This window comes from Muntiacus reevesi, chromosome 6, assembly GCF_963930625.1.
Source record: "Muntiacus reevesi chromosome 6, mMunRee1.1, whole genome shotgun sequence".
Lineage (NCBI taxonomy): Eukaryota > Metazoa > Chordata > Mammalia > Artiodactyla > Cervidae > Muntiacus > Muntiacus reevesi.
The window spans coordinates 58922431-58948144 of NC_089254.1; positions in this window are offsets into that span (position 1 = coordinate 58922431).

Consider the following 25714-nt stretch of genomic DNA (forward strand, 5'->3'; position numbering starts at 1 on the left):
TCCAAAGGAAGCACTGTCTTTGGCCTCATTTGGTTTGTGTGGCCCAGGATACTGTGATGGCCAGTGCTGTGTACATTTACTGCTGACCAGGAAGCTGGGAACTCTGATTAGGAGTTCAATTAAAGTCTGGGAGGAGGAGATTCCCATAGGATGGGGAGAGATTCATGTTGTCACTAGATAAGGATATTAGACAAAACATATGACAGCAGTCATACAATTCATATTACCATAATTGAGACAACTGAATTAGAATCCTAGATCCATTCTTTGCAAACTTTATAAGATAAGACATGTTATTATTTGAGACTCATTCTTCTTACCTTTAAAAAGGATATGCCTCCTAGGGTGGTAATTAAAAACAAGAGAAGTAGACAAATCCACAAACACAACAGGAAAGTATAACAAATGTGACTTAGAAATTGATGTAATAAGCAGGCAAAAAAGTCACTAGGGATATATGGTTTTAGTAATAAAGGAATCTTGATGTCGTGGTCCTATATAGTACAACTACACTATACAAATGAAGAATACACCTTCTATTCCAGCATGTGGGATATTTCCAAGAACTGACAAAGCATGAACTCCAGGAAGGCAAACATTTTCAATCTGTATTTCACTGATGTAACCCAGGCACCTAGAACAATACCTGGCATATATGGGTGTTCAATATTGGTTAAATGAAAAAAGTGGTCCTAAATGGGATCACATGGCAATTCTCAAAAGAAGTAATGATTAAAACCCCTTAATGTGAGAAATCAATATAAAATTTAAAATACAGTCTTAAATAATCCATAAATCAATGAGGAATCTATGATGAAAATTTGAGGAAAAAATAGAGCAATGATATACTACAAACTGCTTTTGGGGTATATTTAAAGCAAATCTAAGAATATGTTTTTTTTTCCTATATAGTCCAAAATGCACATATTAAACTAAAAATGAATTCAAATATCAATGACAGGCATATAGGCAAAGAACAGCAGAATACCCGATCCCCAAACTGAAGGAAATACAAGCAGAACTTGATGAAATAAAGATATCAAAAAAGTCAAAATTGGTTATTTGAAAAAATTCTTAAAGGAGAGGAGAACAAGGCATAAAAATTATGAGTGGTGAATTACAGAAGCTGCAGAGAATAGGTGGAGGAAAAGTTATGACAATTTTGTCAATAAATGTGAACACTTAGATAAATGGGTAAATTTCTAGAGAAATGCTATTAATCCAAGAAAAAAAATAGAAATTAGGAGTAGTCTTATCCCCAGCAAAGAAATCAAATTAATTTTTAAAGATCTCTCTTCAAAGAAAACAATAAATCCAGAGAGTTTTGCAGACTTCTTCTACCAAACATTTAAGGTACAGATAATGTCATTTCATACAGACATCTAGAGAATAGGAAATAAGAGAACCCCAGTTTTTGGGCAACTGTAACATTAAATAACAAGAGCAGAGTAGGATGAAGTCAGGATAGGAAAATCACAGGTCTGTTACATTCATGAACAAAGATGCAAACAAGAATCTAGCAATAAACTGAAGATATAAAAATACTAGTTCACCTTAAATTGACCTATATTTTAATATACCAGTAGGACTTTTTATAGAGCTTGAGAAGCTGAATGTAAAATTTTCATGGGTGAATAATCAAGACAAATCTGAAGAAGGACATGAAATAGGGGCATTTTCCCCTACTATCTAGAAAGATTTACCACAACAGCTATATAAGTATTAGCACAGGAATATAAAAATTGACTAATAGATAGCCCAAAACAAGCATGTGTATATATTTAATAAATGAAGTTGACAATTGGTTATCTATATGAAAAACATTATTTCCATACCTCACATCATACATAAAAAAATCCCAGATAGACCGAAAACCTAAAGAGTATACTATAAAGTCTAGAAGACAATATAGGATACTATCTTTATGTCCTCAAGTAGGATTTCCTCAAAGAAGGACTTCTTAAAACTCTAAAACTAACTGTAAAAGGAAAGGAGTGAATGATTCACTGTGTTGTGGTTAATAACTTCTGTTCACCAAAAGACGATGAAACAAGTGAAGCAATCCATGATGTGAGGAAGGTATTTTCAACTTGTCTACCTGACAATAAAGATCAGCATCCAGAATAAAGAAATCCTACAAAGAGTAAAAATATACAAAGAAAATTGGCCCAAAGCATCACATTTCCTGAAAAAGAAATGCAGATGGCTCATAATCTTTAAAAAAAAAAAAATCCACCTGCTCATAATCAGAGAAAGGCAAAATGAAACCATAAGACAACATTTATAATTCACAATATTGATTAGATTTTTAAAGTACTGGGAAAAGGGTGGGACAACAGGAAGTCTTCTTCACCCCCTCTGGAGGGTAACTTTTGGAAATATATGGCACTACCTGATGATTTGAGATTATACATACTGTGACCTAGTTTCTCCACTCCTTAGGTTTATACCCCAGAAAAAAACAAACAAGTGCAGCAGGAGACATATCTAAGAAGTTCACTGCCAAGTGTTCTTAACAGCAGACCACCAGAAGATCACCTGCCCATGTGTCTGGAGTCAACCATAGAATGAATAAAGACATTGAGGTATAGTCATCCTGCAATGTCCCATTGAGTATGTAAAACTAAAACAGTTACAGGCGATAACATGCATGACTCTTGGGGAAATATTGCTAAGCCAAAAAAAAAAAAAAAACCCTCTAATTTGTAGAAGAATATATGTGATATGAGTTCATATAGAGAAAAGTTCAATAAGATGTAAAGTTAAACACATTTTTAAGGGACTAAAATGTGGTAAAATATGAAGAAAAACAAGTAAATTTTAAGTAAAATTAGGGACTGTCTTCCGGAGGATGGGAGATACACAAGGGTCTTCACAGTTGAAGGTTATGTGTTCTTTGAAATTGGGTAGTGGGTATAAAGGTGTAACTTAACTATAATTATTTATACTTTATGCATATATTATAATTATTCTCCATTCAATATTGAAAAAAAATAGACACTCTCAGATACTAATACACATGTAAAGAAGGACCCACCATAGATGTGGCATGTGGCTGAGAGAAAATCCTCAATTTCTCCAGTAATCATGATTTGTAAGTGGTACTTCCCTTGGTGCCTGGCACATGATGAGCCCTCAGTTCAATGTGAAGGGAACAGAAGGAGTAGGGAGACAGGCGTCTCATTTAAAAGGTCAGAAGCAGTCAGTTAGGTTGATAAAATCTGTCACCAATCCCAGGTCTAGATGCTCACCACTCAGAACTCAATATCCTAGAGGCAGTTGTTGGAGGAAAGGAAAGTTGCTTTTAATCAGAAAGTCAGTGATCTTGGGAGAAGGCGGACTTATGTTCCCCCAAAACCAACTCTGAAGATTGCACTTGGCCATGAACCTTTTAAGGGTAAAGGAGGAAGTTATCTCAGTTAGTCTTTGAGGTAGGGGCCAGGGCCATCCCCGCCACCAACCCATTGCATGCAGGCTTCTCAACTTCTTGTAGTCTTTCTCTAGACATTATGTTATTCACACAGTTTGTTCACAAGATTACTGAAGGGAAAGTTAGGGAAGAGATCTGGTCATCTGTTAATTAGTCTTCATTTCTATTTCTTTGATCTACAGAAAGAACCAACAGGTTAGGCAAAGTATTATGTGATCAAAAGGTTTGAAAAGTGTGCTGGGGCAGAGGTGAGCAGAGCATAGGAGTGTCTGAAACCACGTTTAGTTACAGTGAAGTTTTGCTAAAGTGACAAGGCAAAAGGGATTCTGCTGAAGGCAAGTCATAGTATCTGTAAAACAACTGCATCAGACAGTGAGTCTGTGACTCTGTTGTACTAATCCTTAATTGCTTAAGGCTGCTCTTTTTTGACTCAAGGAGGCCTGGGAGATTGCAGCTTTTCTACAAACAAGAGGCAGGAAACATAGAGGGATCTTTGTACTTACTTGCAGAGGGTTGGGGCACAGGGTTCTGCTGGGTTCCAAAACCACAGGCTTTTAGAAGAAAGGGTTTGCTGACAAGGCTGAAATCAACATTTTTTTAAATATAAATGGAAGAACTGAAGCTTTGAAAGGGGAAGCAACTTGCCCAAGTTCATGCTAGTACCCCGGGTGTGTGTGTGCATGCTAAGTCACTTCAGTCATGTCAGACTCTTAGTGACCCAATGGACTGCAGCCCGCCAGGCTCCTCTGTTCATGGGAGTCTCGGGCGAGAACTCTGGAGTGGGTTGCCATGCCTTCCTCCAGGGGATCTTCCCGACCTAGGGATCGAAGTCTGGTGTCTGATGTCTCCTGCATTGGCAGGCAGGTTCTTTATCACTAGCGCCACCTGGGAAGCCCAGTACTCGGTAATAAAGCTGAAATTAGAAAGTTGCTCTCCAGGTCCTAGCCCAAGCCACCCCATTCACCTTGGTGTGGTGGAAAGAACACGGCCTCGGGAACAGTTAATCAGTTTGGAATCCGGACTCGGGCACTCAGCTCTACAAACACAAGCCAGTTACATCTGGAATGCCCAATATCCCCCTGGGTAAAATGGGATGAGACAATGCCAGTGTCATATGGCTCTTACGTAGATGACATGAGGTATTGTACATAAAGTTTTTCAGCCTCCCCATCCACTGCCCTTGGCCCTGCTCTCTGCCGGGCTCCAGGTCTCAGCCCTGCTCTCCCTCACTGTCCTCCTCCTCTGGCCAACAGCCCCCAGCTCGCAACCACTAGTGACCCTAGATTTGACCCTCTGGTCAAATCCTAAATTCCCTTTCTTTATGTAGAACAATTTATCTCCTCATTGTCTTACCAACCACCCCCCCCTTTAAAGAAAAAAAAAAAAAAGCTTGTGGTAAGAACATGTGATCTGCCTTCCTATCAGATTTTAAGAGAATAATCAATATATTGTTGTTAACTGTAGCACAATGTTATACAGCAGTTCTCTAGAACCTTTCATCTTGTTTAACTGAAATTTTGTTCCTCTTGGTTGGTAATTCCCCACCTCCCCCTTCCACAAGCCCATGGCAACCACCATTTTATTCTTTGTTTTTTAAAATTCAACCATTTTGGATACCTTACGTTAAGTGGAATCTTGGAATATTCAGCCAATGACTGGCTTATTTCACTCAGCGTAATCTTCAAGGTTCATCTGTGTTGTCACATATAGCAGGATTTCCTTCTTTTAAAAAAAGGCAAATAATATTCTGTTGTATGTACACCTTTTCTAAAACCTTTCATTTGTTGGTAGACAAATGAATTTAATGTAGATAGACAAATTTAGTTTGTTTTCCCAAGTTGGTTATTATGAATGCAGTGAACATGGCAGTGCTAGTATCTCTGAAAAAAACCTGATTTCAGCTCTTTTCTGTAACCTTCTTATCTACGTTATCTATTCCCAGGGAGCTTCACATTCATAATCAAAATTTCTGTTAGGTTATTTTTTCCATCCAGAGGATCAGGAACCTCTTTGAAATGAATTCTGTATAAGATATCTTAAAAAAAAAAAAAAGAAATTAACATCTCCCTCCCTTTCTCTTCCCTTAATCATACCACCAGGCACAGACAAGCAAATCATGGTGGACTGATCCCTACCCATTCTTGATATTGAAAATCTCTGAGGCTTTCTTTTTGTGCTTTTCCTCCCAGGTGTCTCCCCAACCCTTCCAGAATAATTTTCTTGATGTTCCTCTTTGCTTTTAGTTGAAAGTAGGAATAATCCATAAGGAAAGAGAAAAAGCTTGGGGGATGGGCAGGGCAGAGAGGAGAAAATCAATCTCCTGTCAAAATAATCTGGCTCCACATCTGCCCCTTTCACTCAGCCGTTGCTGAAATGGGCCTGGCTGCTGAGATGGGATGGGCTGGGGGCTCTGCTCAGCCTAGCATCTGTCACTCCTAGCAGAGCCAGGGCTGCCTTCTGAGCTGAACAGGAAAATGACTTAAGTGATGACAGAAAAATGGCTGCCAATTCCAAGTAGAATTGCCACCTCAGAATACATAGCACTGTCTTTTCACCTGGCATTTCACAGTGAGCTTGCACTCCCTGCAGAGGTTTCTGATCTGAAGATTTTTGTTTTTGTTGTTTAGTGTCATTCCCGTCCAAATGCCCAGGCATTCACTGACTCTTAGAGTTGTAGAGTTTGTGCTGAAAGAAAACCTTGAGTGTGAAAGACAGTGCTATAGACTGTGAAATTGGTTTTGGAAGTGTTATCAAACCAAACCTGGGTCTGCTTGCCCTTGCAGTACAGCCAATCTACTGACCTCAGGTTGTGGTGAAGGCAAGTGCAGCATTTATTAAAAGGTGTCAGACAAGGAGTCCAGGATAGCTAATGTTTAAAAAACCCGAACTCCTTGATGGCTTTCAGGGAAGCGTTTTTAAAGGCAAGGTTAGGGAGGGGAGTTGCAGGGTATGTGATCAACTCATGCACAGTTGTCTGACTGGTTGATGGTGAGGTAACAGGGTGGTGTCCCAGGGGGTTACATTATCAGTCCTCAGGCACCAGCAGGTCTGGGGATTGGGTACTACTCCATGATCATCAAGTGGTTAGCTTCCTCCGTTTGGTAGAGGTTATAGCATCTGTAAAATAACTCAGAAAATGTGCATCAGATACTGTTATCTAGGTATTTCAGAAGAGAACTAAATCAGAGGATATGAGGAAGGGGTCTGTCCCTGAAAGGCCCCATAGGATCCTGCTCAGTTACAGAAAGATAGTACATTCCTAAGGGAGGTTTCAAGAATGACAAGGTTTCTGGCTGAATGTTGAGGAAAAAACACTGGACTTTGACACTAACATTCTGTATGTTACTGGGCAAATTACTTCTCTGAAGTTTAGTTTCCTCATCTATAAAATGAGGACACTGAATGGGAACAGTAATTTTTAAATGATGTTCCTAGGACTCTATGGTCAATAAGTTTAGCAGTTTGATTGGGATGGGTTGTGGTATAGTTTTCTTCATGTTTCTTATCCTCGGGCTTCCTTGAGCTTTTTTTGATCCGAGTTTATAGTAGTCGTCAAATTTGGAAAATTTTAAGCCATTATTTCTTCAAATATATTTTCTGTCCACACCCCTTTATGTATTGTCTCTTCATACATTTTAGACTGCCTGTAATTGACCTGCAACTCACCGACTGTTTTTGGTGTAGGTGGGGCAAGAGGAAGGGATTCTTTTTACTCTCTGGTTTTCATTTTGTGTGTGTGTGTGCTAAGTCACTTCAGTCGTGTCTGACTCTTTGTGACCCTATGGGCTGTAGCCCTCCAGGCTCCTCAGTCCATGGGATTCTCCAGACAAGAGTATTGGAGTGGGTTGCCATGCACTCCTCCGGGGGGTCTTCCTGACTGAAGGATCAAACCTGCATCTCCTGTGTCTCCTGCCCTGGCAGGTGGACTCTTTACCACTTAGTGCCACACGGGATTTTGGATAATTTCTATTGCTGTGCCTTTAAGTTCACTGATCTTACCCCCTGAAATGTCTAATCTCCTCTCAATGCCATCCAGTGTATTTTATATCTTAGACATGATAGTTTTCATGCCCTGAAGTTCTAAGTGGGTCTTAAGTATTTCCGTGTCTCTCCATAACTTTTGGACATACTGGATAAAAAACAGTTCTAACAAATGATTTAATGTCCTTCTCTACTTATTCTACTATCTGTGTCAGTTTGGGATCAGTTTCTATTAATAGATTCATCTTCTCATTATGGGTCATGATTTCTTTCTTCTTTGCATATCTGATAGTCTTTGATTATGCCAAATGTGACTTTTATCCTTTTGGGTGCTGAGTATTTTTATATTCCTATAAATCCTTAAACTTTGTTCTGGGATGGAATTAAGTTACTTTGAAACAGATCTTGTATGTCTGCTTTTATGATATTTTTTAGGTGGGTTCAGAACTGTGCTCGGCTTAGACCACTTATTCTCTACTACATAGTTTTCCTGGGCACTACCCAATGTGTGCTTTTCTCTCTGACTGGCAGAAACAGGCACAATTCACTATCCTGTGTGAGCACTGGACACTGTTCTCTAATCCTTCAAGGTAGTTTGCACCCAGAGTTGGGTAGTTTCCTTAAGTGCATACGCTGATCGGTCCTGTGCTGAGTACCCAAGGAACCTTCAGATCACTCTCTGAGAAGTTGTCTCCTTTTTGGTACCCAGCTTTGCAAGCTCAAGCTCCTCTCATCTCCCTAGACTCTCAATTCGCAGAGTTCATCAGGGTCTATCTGGCTCCCCCCTTCATAGGCTCCCCCCTTCATAGGCTCCCCCCTTCATAGGCTCCCCCCTTCATATTGCTCTCAAGGCAATAATCAGAGGCAGTGCTAGGGGTCACCTCACTAGTTAACTATCTCTAGGATCGCTACCCTTCATTGGCTAATATCCAGTGACTTGAAAATCTTTTTTTTCACATGTTTTGTTTTTTGTTGTTATTTCAATAGGAAAGTAAATTCAGTTCTTGTTACTCTCTCTCCAGTAGAAGCAGAAGTCTCTAACTGAAAATTATGGCAGAAAGTTTAACTTGAACATAAATAATTATCTTTTTCTATTACTACTAGAAAAAAATCATAGAGATAGGAGACTCAGGGATATCTTAGAGTCCTCATCTTTGAGACCTTACTAAAGAAGACAGAATGTGAGCACTCTCTGACCGCAATGAGGGTGATCTGACTGTGACATCTGTTGCCACATTGATCACTAGGATTGATTTGGCTGATCCGGCTGGCTAGGCAAGTGTCCCTTTCCTCCCTCACTGCTCCTGTGCGCATCCCTCCCAAAGCTGCACACTTAGTTGAAGAGGACAGCTTTCACTTGTAGAGTAGAACCAGCCTTTAGTCAAGCCTACGTGAGTAGCTGCACTCCCCTGCCAGGGTCTTCAGTCAATCTCTTCAGGTCCATTTGCAGGTAAACGTAGAGCAGTCAGGCTTACAAAATTGCAGACACACCCAAATGAGGTGCTGCATATGGCAGTCTGCCTTTCTTTTAAAAACTAAATAAACAAAAAGGACAAATGGCATTAGTAATGGGTGGTTATTTATTAAGATTTCTCTCTGATGTATGTGACAGAAAATAAATTCCAACCTTCAGCAAAGAAAAGGTAATTTATTGGCTTAATACTTTTCCGGGAAATCCAAGGAATTGAGCCAAGTATATGTCATTCAAGGTTTGAAAGCCATTCCAGGCCCACATCTTTCCTTAACTTGAGGGCCAACACAAAAAGAATAAACCTCTCCCCAGCAGAAATAATCAGGGTGGCCTTTTGAGTCATGTGAACACTACCGGATTATTTATTGTTTCTAGAGACATTATTTAAATTACTCTGTGGTTGTTTAGTTTGGATCTTGTTTCTTAGCCTCTCCACATTCCCCCCACCCTACTCATCCTCATGATTGATAGTTTGTTTAGAATTACATGCAGTGGGGAAAGGGTACTGGGTAGTCAAAATTTTACCTGTGAAATATGAGATAGTTATGAGATGATCTTATAAGATTTCCACCTACTCTAAAAATTCATGATTGTGAGGATCAAAACAGGTATAGAAAGGATTTGAAAAATATCAATTATAGGGCTTCAGACAACACACAATAAATTGATTCCCTTCTTAGGAAGCATTTCTTAAGGTTTTATTGCCTTTCTGAAATTTTTTATTGAAATATAGCTGATTTACAATTTTGTGTTGATTTCTGCTATATAGCAAAGTGATTCAGTTATACATATTTATGCATTCTCTTTCATATTCTTTTTCATTATGGTTTATCACAGGATATTGAGTATTGCTCTGCTATACAGTAGGACCTTGTTGTTTATCCTGTTTTTTTAAAATTTTTAAAGTAGTATATATTTATTACTGAAAATTTAGAAAACTGAGAGAATCTAACTGTCCAAAGAAGACCTCTGATAATGTTTCAGCAAATATCCAAATTGTTAAAGAATTTGATTGATTTGAATTAAAAGGCACACCTGACTGAAGTCTGTTGCAAATTCTCTTGGTCTTTCATGTTTATAGACCAAGTTGAATACCAAATCTTGGCATTTATGCTCATAGTAACAGTGAGCAGACTTTTCAGTTAATTATGGCGTGTATGCACTTTTAAAGGTCTTATTCCTCTAGTCACTTACGACTGGCTGCTCTGCGTTGTGCTTTAGTCAATAAAAATGCATGTCATTAACATCCAGTCACTGCTGCTCTAGCCTGCATTACAAAACTTCATCAAAATGCACAGCTTGTCCTGACATAGTTCTGAAAGGTCTTTATATAAACGAGAATGGTGAGGTGTGGGTTGAATGGAACCCATGGTTAATTTTGTGTTCATTCTACTCATTCATTCCTGCATGCATCATTCATTTGCTCATTTATTCAACAGCGTTTAATTGAATTCCTACTATATGCCAGACATTTACAGGGTAATAGAGAAATAAATGTGAACAAAACATGTATGGTTTTTTCCTCTCATAGTCTTGAGTTAAATGGGAAATTTGGAAACATAAACAAGTCAGTGAAATAATTACAAACTATAATTAGTGCCGTGAAGGAAGCAAACAATGTTGGAAAGTAGAAAATTTAGACGAGACGAGTTTCACCTCTGCTTCAAACCGTCCATTGCTCTGCACTGCTTAGTAATGGAGCCAGCTCCTCAGCATGGCGTTCAAGGTTCTTTACAATACGGCCCCCACCTGATAGTCCCAGCTTCCTGTTGCCTCCAGCCCTCAGACTCAGGCAAACATTCAGCGCTGTCTTGATATGTATGTAATGCCGAGGAGCTCAGGTTTTGACTTGCCAACAGTGATATAGAATCATTGAGTGGTTCCAAAGTGAAGGAGTGACACAAGCTTGTAAGATGGATGGTTACTTTTCAGAGTGGAGTGTGCAGGAGGACCTGGTCAGGTGGATGCATGAGGACCTGTTAGGAAGCATCAGCAGGGTTTCACAACAGGATAGAATCACCTGAAGTGTCAGTGGGTATCGCAGATCTATGAAACACTGAGTTCAGTTCAGTCACTCAGTCGTGCTCGACTCTTTGCGACCCCATGGACCACAGCACGCCAGGCCTCCCTGTCCATCACCAACTCCCGGAGTTTACCCAAGCTCATATCCATGGAGTCGGTGATGCCATCCAACCATCTCATCCTCTGCAACCATCTCATCCTCATTCCCACAAGAGACTGACCCAGACTTGCCTGTGAGTGTCCAGGAGTCTCCAGTGGAGGCGTGGGTTTGGTGGTGGCCTGCTGCAGGGTTGGGGACACTGAGTGTAGCAGTACATGCATGAGATCTTTTAAAGGAGGTCACCATTATCTTCCTTACCTCCCTCGTAGTTTGGCCCCACAATCCCTTCCTCCAAACTAGGCTTGCTCATAGGTCATCCCAAACTTCAAGTCTTAAAAATTTTCCCTATGACTATGAGCTTCCTTGGTGGCTCAGGCTGTGAAGACTTCACCTGCAATGCAGGAGACCTCGGTTAGATTCCTGGGTCGGAAGAATTCTCTGGAGAAGGGATAGGCTATCCACTCCAGTATTCTTGGGCTTCCCTGATGGTTTAGATGGTAAAAAAAAAAAAAAAAAAAATCCGCCTGCAATGTGGGAGACCTGGGTTTGATCCCTGGGTGGGGAAGATCCCCTGGAGGAGGCCATGGCAACCCACTCCAGTATTCTTGCCTGGAGAATCCCCACAGACAGAGGAGCCTGGCGGGCTACAGTCCATGGGGTCACAAAGAATCAGACAGATTGAGCGACCAAGCACACAAATAGCAGGGAGGGAACTCAGCCCTGTCCATCAACAGAAAGTTGGATTAAAGATTTACCCCGCCCATCAGAACACAAGACCCAGTTTCCCTCTCAGATCAGTCTCTCCCATCAGGAAGCTTCCATAAGCCTCTTATCCTTCTCCATCAGAGGGAAGACAGATTGAAAACGACATTCACAGAAAACTAACCAATCTAATCACATGGACCACAGCCTTGTCTAGCTCAATGAAACTATGAGCCATGCTGTGTAGGGCCACCTAAGATGGACAGGACATGGTGGATACTTCTGACAAAACGTGGTCCACTGGAGAAGGGAGTGGCAAACCACTTCAGTATTCTTGCCTTGAGAACTCCATGAACAGTATGAGATACTGAAGAGATCCATTTTATAGGACCTGGCTGTGGGGGCCAGGAGAAGGAGATAGCAAATGATTCCTACCCTCCTGACCTTGCAGAGCTTGGTAAGCTGCCAGCTGAGGCAGTAAAAGTAGCAGTAAAGCAGTGTTAAGGTAATAACACTACTTTAATCAATATATAGATTCTTCCAGAGAAACTTGGAAATAATTTCTTCCTCTGGGGCTCATCAGAATCTTACAAGAAAAGTACCCAGACTTCTTGCTGATGGTGTTCTCACATCAAAAGACACGGCAGGAAAGGTTATTTTATAAGCCTCTAACCTGGAGTCTCACAAGGGTGGTCTGTAGGCTGAATCTGCTTATAGACCAAAGAGCTATCTTCTTAAAACATGGGAAGTTCCCCATGACATTTCTGATTTCCAGCTTTTCTTATTTAAAAATGAGATCCGCTAACATTATCATGACAACTGTTGACTGGAAATGAGGGGTGACCCTCTCCTTTCAAAGACTCCAGTTCTCCAGGGGCCTCACCACTCCCTAATGTCCATCTGGGAAGTTGGAAAGTTCTCAGTGACTGCTCTGCACATGGTCTCTTGTGCAGTATGTGCAGGGACTTCTCAGTCTGAGACCCCGGGGCACGTGGGTGAGGTTGTAAACAGTCATCCTTGTCTGGTCGAGGAAGCTTGGACTTTCTCCCCGCTCCCCCTTCTCTGCCCCTCCGCTGGCCCTGGAGTGTCCCATGCCATGGCTGCTTTCCCCACTCCTGGGTCTCTTCTCTCCCCCGGCAACGTGTGCCAGTGCCTTCAAGGGGTCAAACCCAACACTCCGCCCTGTAGCAAGGAGTCCTGCAGGTGAACTATGTAGTCCATCCATTATTTAAGCTCTTTTGGCAATAACACTTTTAGTGATTTTCATAGGAACAATTATAAAGCACTTAGTCTGGATATACGACTCCTTCAGTGACCCTCAGGGAAGACATTATTATTCCCGTGTTACAGATGTGGAAACAGGTACAGAGAAGCACCTTGCACAAGGTGGCACCATGGGTGATTAGGAAGAGAGAAGAATCTAGGTTAAATCCTTAGCATCTACTTTTGAAGAATTTCTTGACTGATATATTTTTAAATAAAAATCATTCCTATGTCATCTGTTTTTTTTTTAAGACTTGAGTATGATGCATATTTGAAATTACCTTTAGGCAGCCACATCTATTTGGACTTGCTGATTGACTCTAGATACGAGCCATATGCTTTCCTGTCCTGCCTCTCTCTGCGTGGATTTCTGCTGTGTGGATTATGGGTCACTCCTTCTTTTTGCCCATGTGAATCCATGCTCTGGAAGCTTCCAGTCACAATCTGTATATACCTCTTTTAAATATTTTTAAATTAAATTTAATTTTTTTAGTTGAAGTATAGTTGATTTAGAATGTTGTGTTACTTTCAGGTCTAAAGCAAAGTGATTCAGATATATATTTATATATTGCTGTTGTTCTGTCACCAAATCATGTCTAACTCTTTGCGTCCTGCATGGACTGCAGCACACCAGGCCTCTCTGTCCCTCACCATCTCCCAGAGTTTGCCCAAGTCCACATTTTGTCAGAGCTCTCCACTGTGACCTGTCTGTCTTGGGTGGCCCTGCATGGCATGGCTCATAGTTTCATTGAGTTATTCAAGCCCCTTTGTTGTGACAAGGCAGTGATCCATGAAGGGGATATGCATATATGTATATGTCTATACATATATGTTCTTTTCACATTATTTTCCTTTGTAGGTTATTATAAAATATTGAGTATTGTTCCCTTTGCTATATAGTAGGTCCTTATTGGTTATCTGTTTCAGTAGTGTGTGTATATTAATCCCAGTCTCCTGATTTATCCCTCTCCTTTTCTTTCCCCTTTGGTAACCAAAAGTTTATTTTCTATGTTTGGGTCTATTTCTGTTTTGCATGTAAGTCATTTGTATCATTTTTTTAGATTCCACATATGAGCAATATCATATGATATTTGTCCTTTTCTTTCTCACTTATTTCACTTAGTATGATAATTTCTAGGTCCATACATGTTGCTGAATATACCTCTTATGGGTGGCATGGACCTACTTTCTGAGGCAGTCTTGATTTCAAATATTTGTTTCTATTGTTATAGTTTCTCAGAGCTTGTGTCCAGGCCATAGAGTCTTAATTCAAAATATATGACCATGGTGTATATACAGTCCTTCTAATCTCTACTGAAAGTTTTTTTTTTTTTAATTGCCTGTGAGTCTCCCTTATGAGACAGTGAGATCCTAAGGGTAGAAATCATATCTTACTCATGTGCATGCTCCAATCTGGCTTAATTGATAAAGAGCATTGCATGGAGTGAGAAGAGTTTGCCTTGTATCCATCTAGATATCAGTTTTTATGTCCTTTTCTTTACTTAATAGTGTGTTCAGATTCCTTTTTCTCTCTCCTTATCAAACCAGCTTGTTTGGAGAAGGAAATGGCAACCTACTCCAGTATTCTTGCCTGGGGAATCCCATGAGCAGAGGAGCCGGGCAGTCCATGGAGCTGCAAGAGAGTCAGACACGACTTATCGACTAAACAACAAACTCATTAGCTACTCCAAACCAACTTGGTTGAAATGATAGAAACTCACTCTGAGGCATCAGAGACTAATACCAATTTTGTGTAGAAGCATCCACAAAGAAAAGGTCGGTGACCAAAAGCCCATGTGTGTGAGGGCAGGTACATATTGAAATGGACAGGATGGTAGGTTTGGAGCAGAGGTTCTGAACCAGGGATGATTTTCTCCTTCATCTCTCCACTCAAAGAAATGTCTGGAGGCATTCTTGGTTGTCTTAACTTGGGGAGGGATGTTCTACTGGCATCTAATGGTTAGAAGTGAGGGATCCTCCAGTTCCCAAGACAGCCCCCAGAACAAAGAATTTTCCACCCCTATATGTCAATAGTACTAAAGATGAAAAATTCAGATTGAGAGGGTTTCCTGTTGCAGCTGTAACAAATTTTCCCAAACACAGTGGCTTAAAGCAGCACAAATTTATTACAGTTCTGGAGGTCAGAAGTCTGAATGGGTCTCACTGGGCTAAAAATCAAGGTGTCAGCAGGGCTATGTTCCTCTGGAGTTTCTAAGGGAGAATACATGTCCTTGATTTTTCCAGCTTTTAGAGGCCACTCACATTTGTTGACTTGTTCCTCCTGCCCTCCTTCAAAGCCAACAATGTCAGGCCAAGTTCTCTGGAGCCATGCATTGACCCTTTTCCACTTTCATTTAAGGACCTCTTTCACTTAAGACCCCTGATTATGCTGGGTCTATCCACATAAGCCGGGATAATTTCCCTATTTTCAAGTCACGTGATTAACAATCCTAATTGCACCTGCAACCTTAATTCCCCTTTGCTCTATAATCTAACATACTCCTAAATTTGGAGATTAGTATGTCGGCATTTTTGGAGACCATTATTCTGCCTACCACAGAGGTCTGTCGTTGTCCTACAAGTGTTGGCACAACACAATCCTAAGTCAAATTCATTTACTGGCTTTATCAAAACTAGTTTGCAAGTCATTTAAGTAATGCCCAAATACGATGATATGATTTTTAAATAATTAAGTGTTGACTGATCAAGATATATAATTGATTTCATTCCCCTTCAATAATATTTACTTACTGACCAAGGCCTGCAAAATGACCTCCTATGGCTTCGTTTCCTGAACTATAGGACTTGTTAAGGGCTCTGGACTCAACCACACTGGCCTCCCAGTGTCATTACCTGATAAGAGGTTTATACACGAGGATCAATAGCCAAATGGAAATCAATATGCCTTTTCATTAAGTGCCAGATGCAACAACTCCCAGTATAGAGAGAGAAATCCAAGAGCCTTCACTCCTCTTCCCTGAAAATGTAAGATATCAACCTAAATCTCTACCCAGTTATAGGCAGAGTGCAGGTGGGTGAGAAAGAACCTGAGCTGGGTCTGCCCAGAGGTGGAGGTCCTGCTGAAGGGAGCAAGACAGTGTACATGAGGACCAATCATCGTCTGCTCCCACAAGTCAACCTAAAAAATGAGGTTAAAGAAAAAGCTAACATGAGTGTAGGTGGACTGTTGGAGAGTTGCACTACCCTTAGGAGGCATATTGGAATTCGGGGGGCTTCAGCAAAAAGATTGGGGTTACCAATAGTGAACAGAATGGGCAGTGGAGAGAGTACTGGTATTGGAATCAGAAGTTTCAGTGTGCTGGTGCTGGCTCAACTCTGCCTGGAAAGTCTGCCTTGCATAGCCTTCCAGGGCTTAAGCCACTGCCTGCTGCTGTCCTACAGCCTGGTGTTCTAGCCCCCTTCAAGTAGGGCAGGTGCATGCAAATTTTTTATTGTTCTATTATTACTGTTACTTTCTCTATAGAAAATGCACCAGTGGATCAGTGGTCATCACTTTAAGAACATAGTAGGAACATAACTCTAATTTCAGGCACTCTCTAGCTTTTAATAGTCAGACCTGAATGCCTGGCATGTCACAGAGACTGTGGTCCTGTTGTTTCCTGAGTTGCACGTGAGCCCAGAGGAACACTCTGTTTTGGAGCCAGCAATATGATTTATTTGAAATTCTATAATGAACACGTGCTTCAAATGAAAGAATCAGGATGGTACTGCCAGGGCTCAGCCTATTATGCTAATGCTCTGTAAGGAGGTAGCTTGAAATTGCTTTTATGAAGGGAATGGAACACAGAGTGGAGAAAGGGAGCCTGCAGGCAGCTAGAGGTTCTTTATTTCTTCACCTTAAATTTGCAAGTGTCTGGGATGCCAGCTGCAGTTGGCAGAGTGGTGATGCTGGTGCTGGCCTGGCAGGCTGGCTGGGCTGGAGAAGTGCCTTCCTTGCATTCCACAGTCTTCCCAAACTCGCTTTTGCTGGCTCCCTTTCCTCTCTTTGGGTGAGAATCAGGAAAGAAGAACAGAACCCAGTGTCCCCACAGTGCCAGGGTGAAGCAGGTCACACTTCTGGTGACAGATGGAATGGCTATGCCCCGCTGGGACTAGCACATACATGCCGTCAACCTGGAGAAGGATCCAGGGGCTCTGGGTGGACACTGGCCTCACAACCTAGATGGATGACCTTTTGGGCAACAGAAAAAGCATTCTATCAAGTGAGTGAATGACCTGGAGATGATGGCATTGTATGTGCTAGTGCCAGCGGGGCACAGCCATTCCATCTGTCACCAGAAGTGTGACTTGCTTCACTCTGGCACTGTGGGGATGCTGGGTTCTGTTCTTCTTTCCTGACTCTCAACTGGGGACCTCAGAAGCTGCTGATATTGCCATTTGCAGCATATCTTGCTCCTTGAAGTCTCAGCAAAAATCCAAAGCCTCACGTGTGCCCATCAGCCCTCCCTGGACTGTATAGGAGTATATTCATCTCCTACAGCCACTGTGACAAATTACTACAAACCTAGTGACTGAAAACTATACACAGTTCTAGAAGTCAGAAATCCAAAACCAAGATGTCAGCAGGGCTATGTTCCTTCTGGAGGCTTCAGGAAGAGTCTATTACCTTCCCTTTTTCAAAATCTAGAAGGTACCTGTACTCCACTCCATTCCAACTTCTTGCTTCTGTCATCACATCTCCTGCTACAGACTCTGAGTCTCCTGCGTCTCTCTTGTCAGAGCCTTGTGATTACATCGGGCGTAATCTCCCCATTCTGAGATCCTTAACTTAATATCTACAAAGTTCCCTCCACTGTAAGGTAAAAGATTCTGAGACTGAGAGCCGAATGTCTTTAGGGAGGGGGGCTGGCTATTTCTCAACCTACTAGTATAGGAGAACCACAGTTGGTGGTGTGGGATGGGGAGACAACATCCAGCCTTTGCCCCATCCAGCCTCGCAATGCCTCCTTCAATGTGGTGGCACCAGACCCCAGGTCAAAAGGCAGCTCTGGACTCCACCTGCTAGGATAGGCGTACCCCAGCCACTGCCCATAACCTCTCTCCTGATGCTGCTCATCTTCCTGCCACCTGCAAGTGACCTTGCAGCTCCTTTCCTCCTTGCTCACTTTTTCTTCATCACTAGAACAATCGGGTTGTACCATTTCCCTCGTTCTATCCTTGGATTTTCTTATTCATTTCCTGCTTCTGCACCTTGTGACCCTACTCAGTTGAACATTTTCCCCAGAGAGCTTGCCATGGCCTAACACGTCCTGTGAAGTCTGAGTACATTAGTGTTACAGCAGAAATGCAGAGGTATGCTATCTCTTGAAGCCAAAGATAAGAGTCTGAGGGTAGCATATGGGAACAGGGATGAGGTCTCAGTGCTTCCTTGTCTCTTGTGAGCAGAACATCAGGCATGATGAGCAGGGGCAGAGAGGAAGTAGAACCAGTAGGACAACTTGGGGGCAGGAAGCAGAGAGATTTGTCATAGGTGAGGATGCCACATGAGGAGACCTGCTTAAAACAGAGGATACAGTCACTGCCTAGGGTAGCTGTGGCGGGGGCTGGGCCAGTTGTTCCCAAGAGGACAGACTAAGAACCCAAGACAAGACCTGGACCAACAAGACATCAGGAACCTCAGAGGGTGCGTTTTCTCACTTATTAGTGGAATGCATATTTTGCCATAGGTATTAGTTTCCTGCATTTCAGACTCTTTTGCTGACTGTGAGGTCTATTCCATTTCTTCTAAGGGATTCTTGCCCACAGTAGTAGATATAATGGTCATCTGAATTAAATTTGCCCATTCATGTCCATTTTAGTTCACTGATTTCTCAAGATGTTGAAGTTCACTCTTGCCATCTCCTGCTTGACCACACCCAATTTACCTTGATTCATGAACCTAACATTCCAAGTTCCTATGCAATAGTGTTCTTTACAACATTGGACTTTACTTTCACCACCAGACACACCCACAACTGAGCGTCATTTCCGCGTTGGCCCAGCCACTACTATAACAAATTCCCCCAAATTTGGTATTTTAAAATAGCAGAAATTTATTCTCCCAGTGTTCTGGAGATCTGAAATCAGTATCAGTGGGCTGAAATCAAGGTGTAGGATGGCACTCCTTTTGGGTGCTCCGGGAAAAAATCTGTTCCTTGCCTCTTTCAGCTACTGGTGGCAGCTGGCTTTCCTTGACTTATGGCTGCTTCAGTCTCTGCTTCTGCAGTCACATTGCCTTTCTTCCCTGTGTGAATTGTCACTGTGTTCTTTTATAAGGACACTTGTAATCACATTATAGCCCATCCTGATTTCCAGGATAATCTCCCCATGTCAAGATCCTTGATTTAGTCACGCCTACAATGATTCTTCTTTATAACATTTACAAGTTTCAGTAGTTAAAACCTGTTAAATTTGAGTGACCGATTTTCAACCCATGACACCATCTTTACACCAGCCTTGTCAATGGCCCTGGATGAAGAAGGGAGATAAGTGATCACAGTGACATTTCTGGTCTCTCATCATAGCTGTGACCTTTGTAAAATCAATCACATGGTGAGTGCCAATGATGATGAGCCTGACATTCTTAGAGAAAAGTACATCTACAAGATGTCCCAGGCTCAACTTGTATTTCCTGCCCCAGCAGTAGAATCAGCTTTAGATAAATCCTGATGTCTTGCATTAGAGAATGGTATTAGAAATCACTAAGTGTGCTCACTGCTACTGGAGTATCACTGCTTTTAGTCCCTCTTAGCTGAAAGAGCAAGAAAATATATGTGTATTTACTAACCTGTGTTTTTCTAAGTGGCTGTTCACCTTAGATTGGGTATTTCTTGGATTCTTCCCCTTTATATTCCTAATAGGAATAGAATTGTTGGGTCCCAACAACAAGGTCCATCAGCAGGACAAGTCTGTTAAAATTCACATAATGAATGAGTCTGAATGGACTTTCTTTATCCTAATGATCCATGTTTGTCAAGCAGTATCCTCATTGTCTCCCTTCACTACTTCATAAGATCTTACCTGGGACTTAGGCTCATGTTTTTCCTTTTACATACCATGCCTGGCTGGCCCTTTAACTTCTACTTATCCAAATTTCTCCAATTTTTTCTAGGTCCTACCTGGATGATTGTATGCGTGTGTTTCCATTACCATACTTCATCAAATTGTGTATCTAGGATTTGTACAAACTTTCAAATGTATGCTTGTTGTCCAGTTGCCCAGTGCTGTCCAACTCTTTGCGACCCCATGGACTGCAGCACACCAAGCTTCCCTGTCCTTCCCAGAGCTTGCTCAAACTCATGTCCATAGAGTTGATGATGCCATTCAACCATCTCATCCTCTGTCATCCCCTTCTCCTCCTGCCCTCAATCTTTCCCAGCATCATGGTCTTTTCCAGTGAGTCAGCTCTTTGTATCAGGTAGCTATATTTCAATAAATCATTTACTTAAAAAGATACCTTTGATCTAGGTAGAAGACATCAATGACTTTGCTCCCATGAAGTTGAAAGTAAACTTCATGATACTAAAAATAAAACAGTTTTTATGCATCAGTTAAAATATATTTGTCTTGAAGAAACCCCGTCTCAAGTAGGTTTAGACAAGGATTTTATTATCTTGGGTGTTAGGAAGTTCTGAGGTAGGAGGACTGCAGGCACAGCTGCTTTGGGGGCCCAGTGGCGTGCTGCAGACCGAGGTCTGACTGTCCGCTCAGGCCCTCTGGACGCTGACTGTGTCTTTGGTGTCAGCAGCCACATTGGAGCATCACTGTCAGACCTCTCAATACTCAGTGTCTCTTCCTGTGGCTCCCCCTAAAGAGCACGGGAACCTTCCCAGCAGCTTCTGCCTCTTAAAAAAGTCTTCCCTTCACACTCCCTGAGTCAGAATTTTAAAAGAAAAGGGAGGATTCTTGGTATCTTTATGTAGGTAACAAATGCTATCCATCGCTTCCTTCTGAAGAAGAAAGTTCTTTCAGGCAGACTCATATTTCTGGGATTTTTCCTAACCACCCTAAAAAACATATTTGTTGGCTCTTCTCTGCCTTGTCTTCTGATACAGTTGGAATCTGGTTTGAGTGGCCATCACTCTCCTGACCTACTAGAGGAAAAGGTGGACAGTGAAGGGTCAGGCAGTACCCATTAGGAAGGAGATGCATTAGCAGTTATCATGGACCAGGAAACAGCTTTAGTGCCCTGAGCAGGGCTGCTGGGTTGGTAAAACAGGTCCTAGACCTGGCTCCTGGCCCAGGATTTTGGAGGTGGGCTCAGTGCCTCACAAGTGTTCCTTCAAATTTTTAAGCACCATTCTCATTTTATATCTTGTTGATAAATTTATTAATATCTTTCTCCCTGCTCTTCTGTAAACTCCTCAAGACTAGGGAGCATGCCATCTATTTTGCTTATCTTTGCACATCCAGCTTTGTACAGCATCCAGAATAGCATCTGGGACATATGGGGGTTTGCCACTACTGCTTGAATCAGTGAGTATAGTGGAAAGGGTACTGGTTTTGAGAAGAAACCAATGTGGGTTCATTGTCTAACCCAGGGGGACATTTCAGCTTCTGGCTGTCGCCTGGGGTCACTTAGCTTCTCTGAACCTAAGAAGAACACTACCTTTCAATCATGTCCAACTCCTTTGGACTCCATGGACTATAGCTCACTAGACTCCTCTGTCCATGGAATTCTCTAGGCAAGAATGCTGAAATGGGTAGCCATTCCCTTCTCCAGGGAATATTCCCAACCCAGGGAACAAACTCAGGTCGGCCACACTGCAGGTAGATTCTTTACCATCTGAGCCACGAGGGAATCCTTTAGGAGAGTTTGACATGTGTTAGTGTGTCCCTTTAGGAGAACTTAACACATGTTAATGTGTCCCTTGTTTTTCACTCCTCTGACCCCAAACCCCACCAGACTGCTTCTTTATGAATCAAATAGGAACCAAATGCTTATCTCTTAGAATGGTTATGGAAATTAAATAAAGTAAAATGTGTGGAAGAAAGTGCTTTGTAAAAGTTGATGCTAAAATTATGAGGCTCACCATTTAAACAGGAGAGTGGAAGAGCCCTGAAATCTGTGTCCAGCTCACAAGATTCTAAAAAATACACAAAGCTTCTTACCCTGCAATTGATTTTGCTCTGTGTCATTTAAAGACCTCAGTGGCATTTTTGAAGGTTGATTATGCAAAGCAAAATTGACTATATTTTTAAACATTTTTGTATTATTTATACTTGACATTTGAAGCCTTGATCTTAGAGAGACTGGCCCTCCCAGGGCCAGCTCATTTCTAAAGGTAGCAAATGACTTTCCCAAGAGTGCACCTGTGATATACAAACCAACCAACCCAGAGCCCACACCTACATTATCTCCTTTATCAAACTCACACAGAACAAGTCAGCATTCCTCCTGCCCTCAATTACCCCAGAGCCAGGTCTCAAACACGCAGAGACCACCCACACAGCCCAGAGCTTGTTAAACTCCTTCAAACTTTCCCACCCTAAGCTTACTGATTATACCTATCTTGCCTGGCCCATCCTTTCTGGGGAAAACCCCCCAAAAGCTCTGGGCCCTGTTCTCCTCTCTCTCCTCTTCCGCCTCCTTACCTACCCTGTGGCCTTGCATGGCATGGCATGGTGTGTCTCTTGTTTGTAGGGATCTGTGACTATAAATTCCTTCTATGACAGTCTTGTCTGTGTCACAGGGACAAGGGAGCCTGGGGTCACCCCTGTCCTTTGGGGCTGGAAAGCAGGAGTAAAGAAGAGAAAGGAATAAAAGAAGAGAAAGCCCTATAATCCTATCATCCTTCCTCTCAGGTACCTGTGTATCTATACATCTAACATGTTTGTATATTTACAAAGTTGGAGGTATACTGTTTATTATATACTATAAAGCATATACATATAACATACAAGCAAGTGGAATTACACTATAATATTGGCATTTAGCTACCTTTTGTTAGCCGAATTTTGTATAGTTGGATGGTAGTAGTATTTTGTGTAAATTGGCACTTTTCAAGTTTGGTTGTGCTTCACAATAGCCTGGGGAGCTTAAACCTTTTTGTAAATTCCAGGGCTCTTTCCCACATGTTACTGTGTCAGAATTTCTAGGTTTGTACACTGCATTTTTCGCAAGCCCCCCTGGAGGTTCTGACACAGCCCAGCCTACTGAGACTCATTTTCAGAACCACTGGTGTCTGTGTGCCGTCGTGAGCAGCCAGAAGTGGCCGAGGGCCCGGGACCACCTGCAGCACATGGTGAGAGAGAGGAGCCAGGAAGGGCCCACTGCAGGGTTTCTGGCTTTCTCCTCGAGAGCATCACACAGTCAGCATCTTGAGGCTGACATGGAAGAGAGGACTCTGGGAAAGAGGAAAGGCTGATCGAAATGAAGAAGGACTGGGGTCTTCCTGTGTATGACCTTATTTTTGGAACTCCTCACATGACATATCGTCCGCCCCCGACTCTGTATCTCATCTTCCAATAAGACCACCACAGATATCTATCCCCCACCTTTTTTTATTCTGTGAGCATCTCTGATCATTACTTTCATCCTCTTGAGCTCTTCCCTGAGGGCTGGTCCCTGCTGCTGTGTCTGGGTGTCTGCTCAGGGGACGATGGCATCACAGCTGACTCCAGCTGAGCAGCTTCCTCAGAGCCTCAGAGACACCCCTCACATCTCAGCTCTAGTCCCACCCTGGGGCTGAGAGAGGCTCTGAGCCCTTGTGAGTGAAAACATGGTCCCAAAGCAGCACCAGTCGTCTCACCTGGAAGCTTGTTAGAAACACAATCTCAGGCTGAATCCAAACCTGCATTTCCCCCAGATCCCAGGGGAGTCCCATACACATGGGAGCCCTGTTCTAACGGGTTACATCTTCCAAAGAGCACAACTGCTTCCAGTGCACTACCCTCAAAGACCTGATTCAAGGGGTGACATCAGAGGCTGCATGTTCAGGCAAGCCGCCAAGAGGCTCAGGAAGGAACCTGGCCCTGCAGCTTCGTCACTGGATTGGCCAGAAGCTCCCCAAGTTTAAGTTGAACATTCAAGCCATTCTCTAAGAGGGTGTCAAGCCTCATGACTTCATGGAGGCCTGCAGCTGTGCTGGTTCGTGATCCTGGTGACACCTGGCTGCTATTGTTCGGGCAGAATAAGGACCAGCAGGGACAGTGTCACTGCAAATACTGACTAAAGAGACCAGGCTCCTTTCTGTGACTGGAGTGACAGGCCCAATTCTGTTTGGGGAAAAAACACAATGGCTCTTTATTCACTGGATGTTGCAGGATTTCAATGTCAGACACCAGCCAGATAGACCAGGGGATGATTAAGAGACAAAATACAAGGCATTGTGTGCACGTCACTCTGAAAGCGCTATTATAAGAGCCTTTGTTCACACAGCCCCTGCCTGGGCCCCTCCACCTTCCTCAGAAATACTCCTGGACATGCTCAGGTCTATTCAGCTCTTCTCAGGAAAATGAGAGTGAAGCTACAGCAAATTCTGATGTAGTCTTCCAAGGGTGAGTGGGGAGGGGGAGATGCAGGGAGTAAAGGACAGGTGGACAGAAGGTGACAATGAGGTTTGGTTAAGTCAGACCTCAGCAGATCAAGGAAGAGATGTTGGTAGGCAGATCAATAAATGTTGTACTGGGGCTCTGAGGAGAGGAAAGATGAGGCCAGAGAAATGTTACCAGTGGTTCACACTATGAGACATAATGTCAGGAAGCCCAAGTTCAAGCCCCACACCCCACTTAGGGCTCCGTGGCTTGGGCGTTTTGCATGTTCTTTCTGAGTCTCATTTTCCTCATCTGCAAAGTGCAGATACTGACATTTGCCTCCTGAGGGGATGCGACAATGAAAAGAAATGGAACACGAAAAAGTAGCTAGCCTACTTGGCACAAAAATCATAAGTTCTAGTTCAGAAAAACGTTGCTTTCTTTTGTCTATCACCTAGTACAGACCACTGCCCTGAGCCCTGCCAGTTCCACCTCCTAAGAAAGATTCAAGGCCTGATCCCCAAAAGCAGTGTGGGGGGAGGGGACGACGCAAGTCTGGTTGCAGTGAGAACTATGACAGGTGTCCTGGGGTAACTCGTTAATTATGGTCTGAGGTAACGCGCGGCGTGTGGGAAAGGAGAAAAGGCAGCAATTTTAAACAGGATCTGATGTCATCAAATGTGCATGTTAGAATAATCACTTTCAGGCACTCTGAGTGACCTGGCCTGTCTTTTTACCCTTTGAATTATTTGACTGTTTCGCATGAATTGTCCTGTTGTCCGATCCCTGTTCCACTCATCCTTGCCCTCACCTGGTGATGAAGGACCACTCCTTGCCCGCAGTTTCCAGAGCTTGCTGCTTAGAACAGCCCTGCCCGCTACCATCCTGTGTCAGCATGGTCTTGGAGGCCGGTCTTCTTTCTGTGGTCTTTATGGGATTCCCTTCCTCAGAACCCTGGCCCTAATGCTACACCAAGTGAGCAGGATAGGTGGTCTCCACTCCCCCTGGTGCCTCTGCTTCCTTCAAGCAGGCTTGGTGGTGCAGCCAGGGCCCCTCCGCATCCTGGCCCCCGTACCCGGCCCTTTGGCAGGCTGAGGGCTGGCAGTGCCTCTTTCCTCATGTGTATTCTACTTTAACAGAAGGGGAGAGAGCAGCCCTGATGGCTCTAAACTGGAGTTGCCAAGGTGGCCAACACAGTGATGGATACCACAGGATACCAGGTCGCCTCTCTCCTCTGAAGAACCAGGCCTGTCTTCCTGGGCTGTGCTGG